The following is a 13624-nucleotide window of genomic DNA, read 5'->3' on the forward strand; positions in this document are numbered from 1 at the left end:
CTGGGTCCAAAACTGAGGTTTATTCTTTGCCAAAGGAGTAGCATCAATACCCCTCAAAGGGATAGGCGTCCGCAGAGGTGTCATAGGAAATCCACAACGTTTAGCAAAATCCAAGTCCATCAGGTTCAGAGCTGCTCCCAAATCTACAAAAGCCTTGGCGGAAAATGTGGACAGGGAGCAGATCAGAGTAATTGCCAGAAGAAACTTAGGTTGATCACCACCCACAGAAAACGTGTGTGCACAACGTTTATCTCGTTTAGGGCAGACAGAAATAATATGCGAGGCATCTCCACAAAAAAAAACACAGCTTATTACGCCTTCTGAACTCATGACGTTGCGCCCTAGACAAAGCTCTATCACATTGCATAGGTTCAGACATTTGTTCAACAGGTGGCAACATCTCTCGTGTAGTTTTGCGTTCACGTAAATGCCGATCCACCTGAATGGCTAATGACATAGAATCGTCAAGACCAGAGGGAACAGGAAATCCCACCATAGTATCTTTTACAGTCTCTGACAAACCCTTCCGAAAGAGGGCTGCCAAGGCACCATCATTCCAGGTAGTAAGGACCGCCCACTTTCGGAATTTTTGACAGTACAACTCTGCCGAATCCCGACCCTGGCTTAATGCCAACAGGGTCTTTTCAGCCTGATCAGTAGCATTAGGTTCATCATACAACAACCCCAAGGCTTGAAAAAATGCATTCACATTATTCAGAATAGGATCATCAGGTTTCAAAGAAAACGCCCAATCCTGGGGATCGCCGCGCAGCAAAGAGATGACAATTTTAACCTGCTGCGCGGAGTTCCCCGACGAGTTAGGCTTCAAGGCAAAAAATAATTTACAATTATTCTTGAAATTCAAGAATTTAGACCGATCCCCAAAAAACACATCAGGAGTAGGAATCTTTGGTTCAGCAGCATGTGAATGAGCAAGATAGGCGGAAATTCCCCATACTTCAGCAGCGAGCTGCTCCACATGATCAGACAATTGCTTCATCTCCATTGAGAGAAAAATTCCCCCTACGGCCTCAGAGATATAGAGGAAAAAATATGCTCAAAAAAAAAAAATTCTGACACATTTTTTTTTTTTTTTACAATTCTCTCCTGCTATTGAGTACCCTAGGATCTGCGGTATGGCTGGTGATTCTGTTATGATGAGTCACCAAAGGAGGAAAAAACAAAATACTAGCTAAGTCCAGAAAAACCAGAGAGGTTGGCAGCTATCGGATAGCAGACCCCTGAACCTATCCACAACAACTAGCAGTAGCCGTGGGGGGTTCCTACGGTGCCCTAGACCCCTCAATCACAGCCGGAGAGCTACATAGCCTAAAGACAGAAAGGGGAAAAACTAAACTGCCCCAGAGCAGACCCCAAAGCAATAGGCAGCCCCCCAACATATAATGACGGTGAAGCAAGATGAAAACACTAACACAGATAGAAAGATAGGTTGAGCAAATGATGGGGCCCAAGCTAACTAAAATAGGACAGGATAGGAAAGCTGCTGTCTGCCATCCGCAAAAACCCTTTCCAAAATGTGCCAACCGACTGATAGGAAAAACAGGCCCTGAAGTTGCTAGGCTTCAAAAGACTATATCAGCACTCAGGTATATTCTGAAGACAGAGCAAAAGATCAACAGATCAGAGACAAAAATGGAATTCAGCTCACCCCCGGCCGGGGATGGCAGAACTCCCAAAAAACAAGGCAAAACAAAAAAAACCTGAAGTGTACAAAGCAGAGCAGAAAAACTTAGCTTTGAGACACAGGAATCAGACTGGTCTCCAAGAATCCAGCAGGATCACCAACAAGGCAGAAGGGCGTCAGCTGCCTTATATCCAGTCCTCAATTCCAGCCACCCAGTCATCATCTAGCTGCCCAGGTGTTTGGTAATCAGCCTCACTACCTTCCTTCACCAGAGGAGGGAGTTCATCAGACCACAACGGTGAAGGGAAAAATTAACTCACAACAGCGCTGCATGGTATGGGCACGCTGGGCAAAATGGTTCTTGTGCATGTCCCGCAAGAGAGAGGTGGGGATCTCCCAAACCTTGCATAAGCAAGAAATTAGTGGATTAAAAACACATGAGACATGCACAAGAATGAACAGGTCAGTAAGAAACTGTTCACACCACCCAAAGACTGAAACACTAAGAAAAAGCACAGTATGATGTTGTGAGTTCATTTTTCCCTTCACTATTGAGGTCTGATGAGCTCCCTCTGGTGAAGGAAGGTAGTGAGGCTGATTATCAGACACCTGGGCAGCTAGATGATGACTGGGTGGCTGGAATTGAGGACTGGATATAAGGCTGCCGACACCCTTCTTCCTGGCTGGTGATTTTCCTGCTGGATTCTTGGAGACCAGTCTGATTCCTGCATCTCAAAGCTAAGTTTTTCTGCTCTGCTTTGTACTCTTCTGTTTTGTTTTTTGTTTTGCCTTGTTTTTTGGGAGTTCTGCCATCCCCGGCCGGGGGTGAGCTGAATTCCATTTTTGTCTCTGATCTGTTGATCTTTTGCTCTGTCTTCAGAATATACCTGAGTGCTGATATAGTCTTTCGAAGCCTAGCGACTTCAGGGCCTTTTTTTCCTATCAGACGGTTGGCTCATTTTGATAGGGTTTTTGCGGATGGCAGACAGCAGCTTTCCTGTCCTCTCCTATGTAGTTAGCTTGGGCCCCATCATTTCTCAACCTATCTTTCTATCTGTCTTAGTGTTTTCATCTTGCTTCACCGTCATTATATGTTGGGGGCTGCCTATTGCTTTGGGGTCTGCTCTGGGGCAGTTTAGTTTTTCCCCTTTCTGTCTTTAGGCTATCTAGTTCTCCGGCTGTGATCGAGGGGTCTAGGGCACCGTAGGAACCCCCCACGGCTACTGCTAGTTGTTGTGGATAGGTCCAGGGGTCTGCAATCCAATAGCTGCCAACCTCTCTGGTTTTTCTGGACTTAGCTGGTATTTTGTTTTTTCCTCCTTCGGTGACTCATCATAACAGTATGACAAACGTGTAAAAATACTCCGTTGTAAAAAATATATAACATTAGACAGCCAATGCTAGTAAAAAATGATAACAAGAACAGGGTATTTAGTTGATACGTTTTTTGCAAAAAATGTAAATGAAGCCACTCCACCACGTCATGGTAACCCTTCTCAGAGCAGTCCTATCTAATGTATTAAAAACCAGCAGCAAGGATAGATATTAGTAGGACTTAGTAGATGACTTTTAATGTATAATTTTATATAAAAACAGGGGAACACATAATTATAAACAATACTACAATGTAAGTGCTCAAAAATAATACCAATGCAGATAATAAAATGGCTTGATCTCACCTCTTCGATGTTTTGGAATAGGCCATGCTTCTAATAGGGAAACCGGGTGGAAAAGCATGTTACAGAAGCTGCCCTGTCGTGTCCCACTTATGTCTCACATGCTGACATGGACAGTCCCCAAGAATCGTCCTGTCCTAGAGAATGTCACTTAGTTCCCTCCCAACATGTTTCATCCATCAGTCAAAGAAGACTCATCTGAAGGAAAGGAGTATACAAAGATCATTAAGGTTCAAAATTTAAGAACCATAGTAAAATTTTTGGGGACTCAGAAATTTTGAAGGGTATCCCTATGATGAGGGACCTTATCCTATTTGCATAGTGCTGCATAACTTGCAAAAGCTGATACCTAAGGCCATCCCTGATGCTATCTGCCTCAATGATAGGACCGTCCTTGTGGTTTCATATGAATATACAGGTTTGGTGTCTGCAAATTGAGATTCTGATTTGGCTATTATCCTAAGTCATATTACAAGACTCGTTAAAGGGTTGATTGTGACTTATAGGATCGCTACTACCAACAGGTGGCGCCATAGAGTTCAAGTCCCCTTCTCTGAAGAGGCAATTTGCATATTATTTTCCCAGAGGAGCATTGCACGGCGAATAAGCCTCCTTACCTTGACAAGCCAGATCTGGTATGTCACTCTCCACAAGGAGAAACCTTACCCCTTAGACCTCAGTCCAGAGCCTCTCACCTAGTCAAATCAGTTTTCATACTTTGCACTGACGAGGGCCAATAGCTCGAAACACCGTGTCTGCAAATTTAGATTCTGATTTGGCTTTTTTCCTAAGGCCTCTTTCACACTTCAGTTTTTTGCATCAGTCAAAATCCGCCAAAAGGACGGATGCTGGATCCGTTTTAGAACTGATGCCAACGGATGCCACCCATCCGTTTTTTTGATGGATCCGACAAATGAAGAATTTTAAAGGAATCGCAGCCTGGAAAAGGAGAGAGAGAGAGAGAGAGAGAGAGAGTTTTTTTTTTTTTGTCCGGCACCCAGAAAGAATTTCGGGTTAAATTTGTGTCTGGAGGATCCGCCAGAGAAAAAAACCTTGCAAGCTCCGTTTTGAAATCTTTGAGGATGGTGACGGACAGCAACTTTTGGCGGATCTGCCAAAAAAACGGATGCAACGGACGGCAATCCGTCACAATCCGCCAGTAATGGAAATCAATGGGGAAAAAAACGAATCCTCAAAAGAAAATTGAGGATCCGTTTTTTTCAAAACCTGGCGGATTGTGACTGATTGTAAAAAACTGAAGTGTGAAAGAGGCTTAAGTCATATTACAACACTCGTTAAAGGGTTGATTGTGACTTGTAGGATCGCTACTACCAACAGGTGGCGCTATAGAGTTCAAGTCCTCTTCTTCTCTGAAGACGCAATTTGCATATACAGGTTTGTAAACCCAAACTTTTCTTAAAATTTCATTGTACATATGTTCATATACTGTACATTTGATCGAGTATAGCAAAACTTTATTAGAAGCAAAAAGAAATAGTAAATAGAGATACATGAACCCAAATTTTAAGGTTCTTGATTTATACTCAAATTCAGAGCACGGACTTCTCCCTAAGTTTGGGTCCCCATTGATTTCAAGGGGGGTTGGGTTCAGATTCAAGCTCGGGTTAAGTTCAGGTACTCAAATCGAACTTTGGACTAAAGTTCGGTAGGGTACCATATTCCAAACTTCCATGGGTCCACTCGTCCCTAATAGGAAGGAAGGATGTGTCTTTCATGTGTTTCCCCATCTTAGGTATGACAATGAAAGGGTTGGAGAATATTACTTTAGCATTTATGAATATATAGAGAAGTGGGTTGGGGTTTGTACATGCTGTAAATAGAGTAATATTTTCTTGAATAATGCTCAAAATCCAAGGTTGTTTTAAAATGCTGAATTCAATAAATTCATTATATACATTTGTTAAGGAAACCAATTAATAAGTGATATTAGCAGGTGGTTCTATTAGGACATTATGACACCTCTGTTGGCATCTTTTGCACCCCCTCTACTCTTGAGGATACAGCCCAACTACAGTGGTAAAAATAAGTATTTGATACACTGTCCATTTTGCAAGGTTTCCCACATGCAAAGAATGGAGAAGTCTGTAATTTTTATCAAAGGTACACTTCAACTGTGAGAGGCAGAATCTTAAAAAACAATTCAGAAAATAACATTGTATTATTTACACATAATTAATTTACATTTTATTGCATGAAATAAGTATTTGGCTCAATAGGAAAACAGTTCATAATATCTGGTACAGAAATCTTTGCAGTTATAGAGATCAGATGTTGCCTGTAGACCTTGACCAAGTTTGCACACACTGCAGAAGGGATTTTGTCCCACTCCTCCATACAGATCTTCTCCAGATCTTTCAAGCTTCATGGCTTTTGCTGGACAACACTGAATTTTAGCTCTCTCCAAAGATTTTCTTTTGGGTTCAAGTCTGGAGACTGGCTTGGCCCTCCGGGACCTTGAAATGCTTCTTACGGGGACACTCCTTAGTTGTCCTAGCTGTGTGTTTCAGGTCATTGTCATGCTGGAAGACTCAGCTATGACCCATCGTCAATGATCTTATTGAGGGAGGGAGGTTATTGGCCAAAATCAGGAAATACATGACCCCATCCATCCTCCCCTCAATATTGTGCAGTTTTCCTGAAACCCTCACAAAAAAAGCACCCCCAAAGTATGATGTTTTCCCCACCATGATTGACGGGACGGTCAGTGTTCTTGAGGGTTTACTCATCCTTCTTAGACAGCACTTTGGTCTTGGCCATGGTGAAGAGGTTGGAGTTTTATTGATTGAGTGTGTGGACAGGTGTCTTTTATACAGGTAAAGAGTTCAAACAGGTGCAATTAATACAGGCAATGAGACAGTCCTTTGTAGTGTAACACCAGACATAACATGCATTTTCAAGATTTAGATTACATTTTTGCTATTTTGCTGTGTTTTTTTCTTCATCCAAAAACTGCTCTCTTGGCAATGTAAAAGGTGTCTATGAAAAGCAGGTTTTGCTCATTTATGTTGCATTTTTGCTGTGTTTTTGTTGCAATCTCATAACTTATGCTGGTACTGTAAAAAACAGTTTGTAACTTAAATATAAAAACTCATAAAAAAACTCATAAAAATGCAAAATGTGAACATAACCTTAGTTTTTAGACAGACTTACAGTTTTCAGTTTTTAGACAGTATTAAGGCTCCTTAACGCAACTGTATAAAACACGTATGTGAAAAACCAGCACAGGTGCTATCAGTATTTTCAGTCATTTGTCACCCGTGTATGGGGCACGTATATGTTTTTACCATCAGTGTTTTTCGTAAATGGATAAAGAAAAAAATAAACACGGATGGCACACGGACGGCACATGGATGGCACACGGACTGTACACTGATGTCATCCCTGTGCTGTTTGGGTTTTTCATGGACCCATAGACTTGTAAAGGCCCTTGTCATCCATGCTGTTGGAAAAAAAACTGACATGTCTCCTTATGTTTTGCAAGGACATTTGTGTAAAAAAAAAACGGACATGTGCATAGCATCATAGGGTATAACGAGAATGTGTGGTTTCTGTGAAAAGGATGGATACCACACGTACAGGAAACACGGACATGTGAATTAGGACTTATGGAGCATTCCTAGCTCTTGCAGTTTCCTTTACCTGAACCAGACAAATCTGCATTAGACGATATCAAAATAATAATAAAGCATTGTTTTCTTGGACCACAAACAATATTTAGTAAAGGTAATAATCCTCTTTGCACTGTAGGTCACCATATATACAGTTGTGGCCAAAAGTATTGACACCCCTGCAATTCTGTCAGATAATACTCAGTTTCTTCCTGAAAATGATTGCAAACACAAATTCTTTGGTATTATTATCTTCATTTAATTTGTCTTAAATGAAAAAACACAAAAGAGAATGAAGCAAAAAGCAAAACATTGATCATTTCACACAAAACTCCAAAAATGGGCCAGACAAAAGTATTGTCACCCTCAGCCTAATACTTGGTTGCGCAACCTTTAGCCAAAATAACTGCGACCAACCGCTTCCGGTAACCATCAATGAGTTTCTTACAATGCTCTGCTGGAATTTTAGACCATTTTTCTTTGGCAAACTGCTCCAGGTCCCTGATATTTGAAGGGTGCCTTCTCCAATCTGCCATTTTTAGATCTCTCCACAGGTGTTCTATGGGATTCAGGTCTGGACTCATTGCTGGCCACCTTTGAAGTCTCCAGTGCTTTCTCTCAAACCATTTTCTAGTGCGTTTCGAAGTGTGTTTTGGGTCATTGTCCTGCTGGAAGACCCATGACCTCTGAGGGAGACCCAGCTTTCTCACACTGGGCCCTACATTATGCTGCAAAATTTGTTGGTAGTCTTCTGACTTCATAATGCCATGCACATGGTCAAGCAGTCCAGTGCCAGAGGCAGCAAAGCAACCCCTAAACATCAGGGAACCTCCGCCATGTTTGACTGTAGGGACTGTGTTCTTTTCTTTGAATGCCTCTTTTTTTCTCCTGTAAACTCTATGTTGATGCCTTTGCCCAAAAAGCTCTACTTTTGTCTCATCAGACCAGAGAACATTCTTCCAAAACGTTTTTGGCTTTTTCAGGTAAGTTTTGGCAATCTCCAGCCTGGCTTTTTTATGTCTCGGAGTAAGAAGTGGGGTCTTCCTGGGTCTCCTACCATACAGTCCCTTTTCATTCAGACGCTGATGGATAGTACAGGTTGACACTGTTGTACCCTCGGACTGCAGGGCAGCTTGATCTTGTTTGGATGTTAGTCGAGGTTCTTTATCCAACATCCGCACAATCTTGCGTTGATATCTCTTGTCAATTTTTCTTTTCCGTCCACATCTAGGGAGGTTAGCCACAGTGCCATGGGCTTTAAACTTCTTGATGACACTGCGCACGGTAGACAGAGGAACATTCAGGTCTTTGGAGATGGACTTGTAGCCTTGAGATTGCTCATGCTTCCTCACAATTTGGTTTCTCAAGTCCTCAGACAGTTCTTTGGTCTTCTTTCTTTTCTCCATGCTCAATGTGGTACACACAAGGACACAGTACAGAGGTTGAGTCAACTTTAATCCATGTCAACTGGCTGCAAGTGTGATTTAGTTATTGCCAACACCTGTTAGGTGCCACAGGTAAGTTACAGGTGCTGTTAATTACACAAATTAGAGAAGCATCACATGATTTTTTGAACAGTGCCAATACTTTTGTCCACCCTCTTTTTTATGTTTGGTGTGGAATTATATCCAATTTGGCTTTAGGACAATTCTTTTTGTGTTTTTTCATTTAAGACAAATTAAATGAAGATAATAATACCAAAGAATTTGTGTTTGCGATCATTTTCAGGAAGAAACTGAGTATTATCTGACAAAATTGCAGGGGTGTAAATACTTTTGGCCACAACTGTATTTTCTATTACCTATGGAGCGTTTGCTTAACCCACTTTGTTGTGGAGGGAAAGGAAAAGAACATCAAACAAAATAACTTATAAACGAACTAAATAAAAAATATGACAAAGAAATCGCATAATACAAACATTCCTGGAATAAAAATGACATCAGACGATATTGTCATTTCCTTTTAATATGGTCTTATAACGTGTGCAATCTGCTGTATGTTTAAATGTGTATAAGTAAAGTAAATACTACGTAATAAAGCTGAATATTGTAACTATGTTACTTAAAAAGAATAAAAAATGTATTGTATTTCTTGAATTTTAAAGGAACTATTATTTAATCATGATAATTCATGTGATGTGATGAGGTTGAATGCAATGCAATTACCTTAATATCACTGTCCCCGCTCATCGAGTGAAACATGAAAATGCCAGCTTATAAAATATTATAATAGCCCTCAGTGGTTTGGGATCCACAGAGGAATATTAAGATGCTGCCTGTGACCAAATTCTTTTTTTTTTCGGTGAAAAAAATTTCTATGTTGATTGTCATCTATAGAGAGTTACGTGCTCTCTTTTAAATTTGAGTAGTATATAACACTCCAAAAAAGTATTGACATTTTTTTCTGGATTTAATTAGTCATCCATAGAGTATGATGTGCTTTCTGTAAAATTTTGGGGGTATAAACACTTCAAAAAAGCATTTCAAATTTTTTGGGGATTCAGTTAGTGATACATAGAGTATTACATGCTGTCTGTGAACGTTTGTTGTATATAACACTCCAAAAAAGCATTCAATTTTTTTCTGAATTCAGTTCGTCATCTATACACTTTTATGTGCTTTGTGTTACCTATTGCGTTGGTGTTAAACTCTAAAAACGCTTTGACTGCTGCAGGTGACCAATTTTTTCTTTTATTTAAAATAAATTTTGTTTCAAGGGACCTAGCAATTAGAAAATGCATATAAGGCATGCATTAAGGGATAGGGAAGTGGAAGTGCTGTTGCTGATGCATGCAAACGTCGAGGACGTGGGGCAGGTGCAACTACACTTGTTGCTGCAGCCCAAGAAACACGTCCATCCACCACACATAGATTCCTATCCAACTTTGCAGTGAGGCACAATACACCACTTCTAAAGCAAGAGCAGTGCAAACAGGTGGTCGATTAGATAGCCGATAATGCTTCCAGCATACTTGGCAGCACCACCCATTCTTCTACATGGTCCAGTCTCACCAGCCAACAGTCTGCATCACTTAATCTTCACCCTGATCCACCCTCCTCCCACCATGTTGAGTTCAAGAAGGCTAGTGATCCAGCACTAGGACACTCCAAGGAGCTCTTTACAACATCCTTTCTTGATCATGGCCTCTCACCCTGCATGTTCCAAGAGGGAAAGGAGGAAATGCTGTTTAGTGATGCACAAAACTTAGAGCAGTCATAGCTGCAAGAAGATGGCAGTGAGGAATGGCAACTTTTGTCCAAGATGAAAGACGATGAGACACAGTTGCTGATAAGCCAGTTTGTTGTTAAGTTACCAAGTCAGGAGGACCAGTGTGTGGTGGTGGAAGACGAGGTGGTGGATGACGAATTCACAAACCCAACCTGGAAAGCTGAAATGCAGAGGGAGGCCATCAGTGCTGAGTGAGGGATCGGCAGCACCATAACTGGCAGAAATAGGCATTGGGGTGACCAGAGAGAGTAGGCAGACAACTGTTCAGCAGAGCACCGACCCTCGTGAATTTCTCTGTCAAAGACTTAGGTGTTCCTCAGTCTGTAACTTTTTTAAAGAGAGTTTTGAGGCAAAAAATGGTGATTTGCAAACTGTGCCATGTCAAGATCAACAGGGAACTGACCACTAAGAGCCTAATCATCACTGTCAAGAACAGGCATATGTCATCTAAGCACCTAATTCGGTGGGCTGAAAGCCTAGGTCCACGTTTGTTGCCAGCTGGTAATGCCACTGTCTCATCTCCTGTGCTAGGTGCTTTACAATTCCTTGTCCATGACACTTAAGCAGATGCCTCTTGTCCTGTACCTGTCCTTGCACATTCTGACTCACTATCATCAGAGACTTCCAAATCGTTGCCCGAGCAAAGCGTTCAGCTGTCCCTACCCCAAGCCTTGGAACAAAAGAGAAAGTTTCCAGCCACCCTCCCATCAAAAGGCTCAAATGCTAAAGCTAAACAGTCACATTTCCAGACTTCTTGTCATGGAAATATTGATGTTTAGGTTTGTTGACAAGGAGGATGTCGGCCGACTCATAGTGGCAGCCATCTCTCTATACTCAGTCCCCAGTGGCCACTTTTTCTCCTGGTGTGTCATACCCGCTACAGATGAGCGAACTTGTTTGGAAAACATTGGCCATTCTAAAAGTCAGCATGAATGTGGCACATTTTGATTATTGTTTGGTTTCTCGTGCATTTTTTCTCAAAGTCGGCAAAATTTGTTCACTTATGTTAAGTGACCGAGTTTCTACTATGTTACCGACTGGCGTAATGCACCTAATTAGAAATATGTAGCGGCTACGTGCGTTAATCACTACTTCACAAAGTCTGCCCTTGCCGGCGTAGAGGCCGTGACCTGTTAAACCTCACTGGCTATGGTTAGGAGAGCGCTAATGACGTGATGGGATGCTGACCCGAAACACAGAACAGTGCCCCACTAGGCCCAGTCATGTATGGGAACGCTACTGCGATGCCAGGGATAGTCCCTTAGAGAAGCAATGCTCTGTTAAGCATCACAGGGCACGACAACTATTGCTTACCGCTCTGAGCGGGTACAACGTCTGCACTGGCGGTCAAAACTAGCCAGCCTAAGCTTAGCGCTGGATAGCGCACTTACTGCGCATGACGTCACTCTAATAGACGCTGCGGTACAAGCGGTATTGTGGTGCCTTGTGCTGGCTGGCGCCCTCAGGCACTAATGGAAGAGAGAAGCAGAGTGCACTGTGGCGCTAGGCAGTGCCAGTACTCGGAGCTGACTCAACTCTGGAACCCTAACTCATGCACAACAGAGGTAGGGAGTCTTAATGAGTCATTCACCTGTCTCAAACATCCATCATCACACACACCAATTTAGCAATAAGAGTAAATCTCTATATTAGCACATGGCCGGGCGGCCATGTGAACCTTTTATAGATGCAGCCTTCCGGGACCTTCCTGGTTGTCCAATCGGAGCAGCAACAGGACCTGCGCATGTGACCTCCAACCTCCAATGAGAGGTTGTCCCACGGGCTTGCTCAGTAGGTGAAAAGCAGGACTTAGTCCCAGGAGCGTCTGCTTGCCGCTGACTCATGCATGATGCAATAGGAGAGCCAGGAGGAGCAACCAGACGGTTAGCATTAGCCTGGGCAAGACGCTGGGACCGACGTCTCTGCTGAGCAGCTACCTCTGCAGCTGGAGAGAAATGGGAGACTGCAGAAGGCAAAGCTCGGGCTTCCTCCTGTGCAGAGACAGGAACCCAATGCCTAACACACTATTAATGCTTTTGCTATGACTTTGGCTAGGATATTGGTTCTGTATGATGAGCGGGGAAGATGTGCTTTCTGTAGGAAGTGGGTGTGTATAGGTCAGAGGTGTGGCAGAGAATAATTTTTTTGAAATAACTTAATGTGTGTATTTGGCTGCCAAAGTCACATGTCCCTCCCCATATAAAAAGCGGACGTGTTGTTTTGCTGGTGCAATTTTTTCAGTGTAATAGCACATTGAGGCCGCTACAAGTTAGCTTGTCATATGGATACATAGGACGCTGTTCTGTGTGAAATCGACCTTCCAGCATCAAACTAGTTTGTGCTAATAGTGTTGTGCAGTCCATAGTCCACATTTCCTACTCAAAATTGTTTGGGTTTTTACTGTGTTGCAGGGCTAATATTGGGATGCAGCCAGGAGGCCCCATTTGCTAATCAAAATTATTAAGGCTAATAGTGTTGTGCAAGCTGTTGTCCATGTTTACTACTCAAAATCATTTGGGCTAAAATGGTGTTGCAGTCAGGACTCAGGAGGCCCCATTTTCTAACCAAAATTGTTAGGGATAATATTGGAGTGCAGCCAGGAGGCCCCATTTGCTAATCAAAATCACTAGAACTAATAGTGTTGTGAAGGCCATAGTCCACATTTCCTACTCAAAGTAATTGGGGCTAAAACTGTTTTGCAATCAGTGCTCATGAGGATCCATTTGATAATCAAAATCATTGGGGCTAACATTGTTGTTCAGGCACTCTATCTCAGAAAATAAATACTGATTGTTCATTTAGTGACAGGTGACAGACAGGTCTGGGATTACGTTGGGAATCAACTGAATAAAAGATAGAAAGGGTACATCCAACATGAGTGGGAAAAAATCGAGGTCGTGGTGAAGAGGCGAATAGGTTTGGTGTTCGATGTGTACGTGGGATAGGTTGTAATGATACTGAAAGCTATACTGAATAAACATAATCTCCTATCCAAAGAGAACTGACAACTAATGATGTGCGAACACTAAAATGCTCGGGTGCTCTTTGCTCGGGTCGAACAAATTGGAATACTCAGGTACTCAGACAGCCCAATGTAAGTCTATGGGAGACCCAAGCAATTTTGCCGTGATTCCCCCAGGGGTCCTTTTAAGGTCTAAAAACGTCTGAAAATGATTGAAACACTGCTCAAATGACATGGGGACATCATGGGGATCGCCCCTGGAAGCATTCCTGACTCCTAGCTCACAGCTTTAAACAATGTTGTCAGAGTTTCATGCCATTTTTACCGGTGCACCAAAAAACATATCAAAACGAAACCTAAACGGATTTTGCTGGGAAATATGTAACGTTACATCCTTTCCAGGTTTATGACTTGTATATAAGGCAAAATAATTAACCCCAGACCAAAATGTTCCTCCCCCACTTGGGCTATGTTCAGACGCAGC

The sequence above is a fragment of the Dendrobates tinctorius genome, unplaced genomic scaffold, assembly GCF_039654945.1.
Source record: "Dendrobates tinctorius isolate UK_male_01 unplaced genomic scaffold, ASM3965494v1 ptg000245l, whole genome shotgun sequence".
Lineage (NCBI taxonomy): Eukaryota > Metazoa > Chordata > Amphibia > Anura > Dendrobatidae > Dendrobates > Dendrobates tinctorius.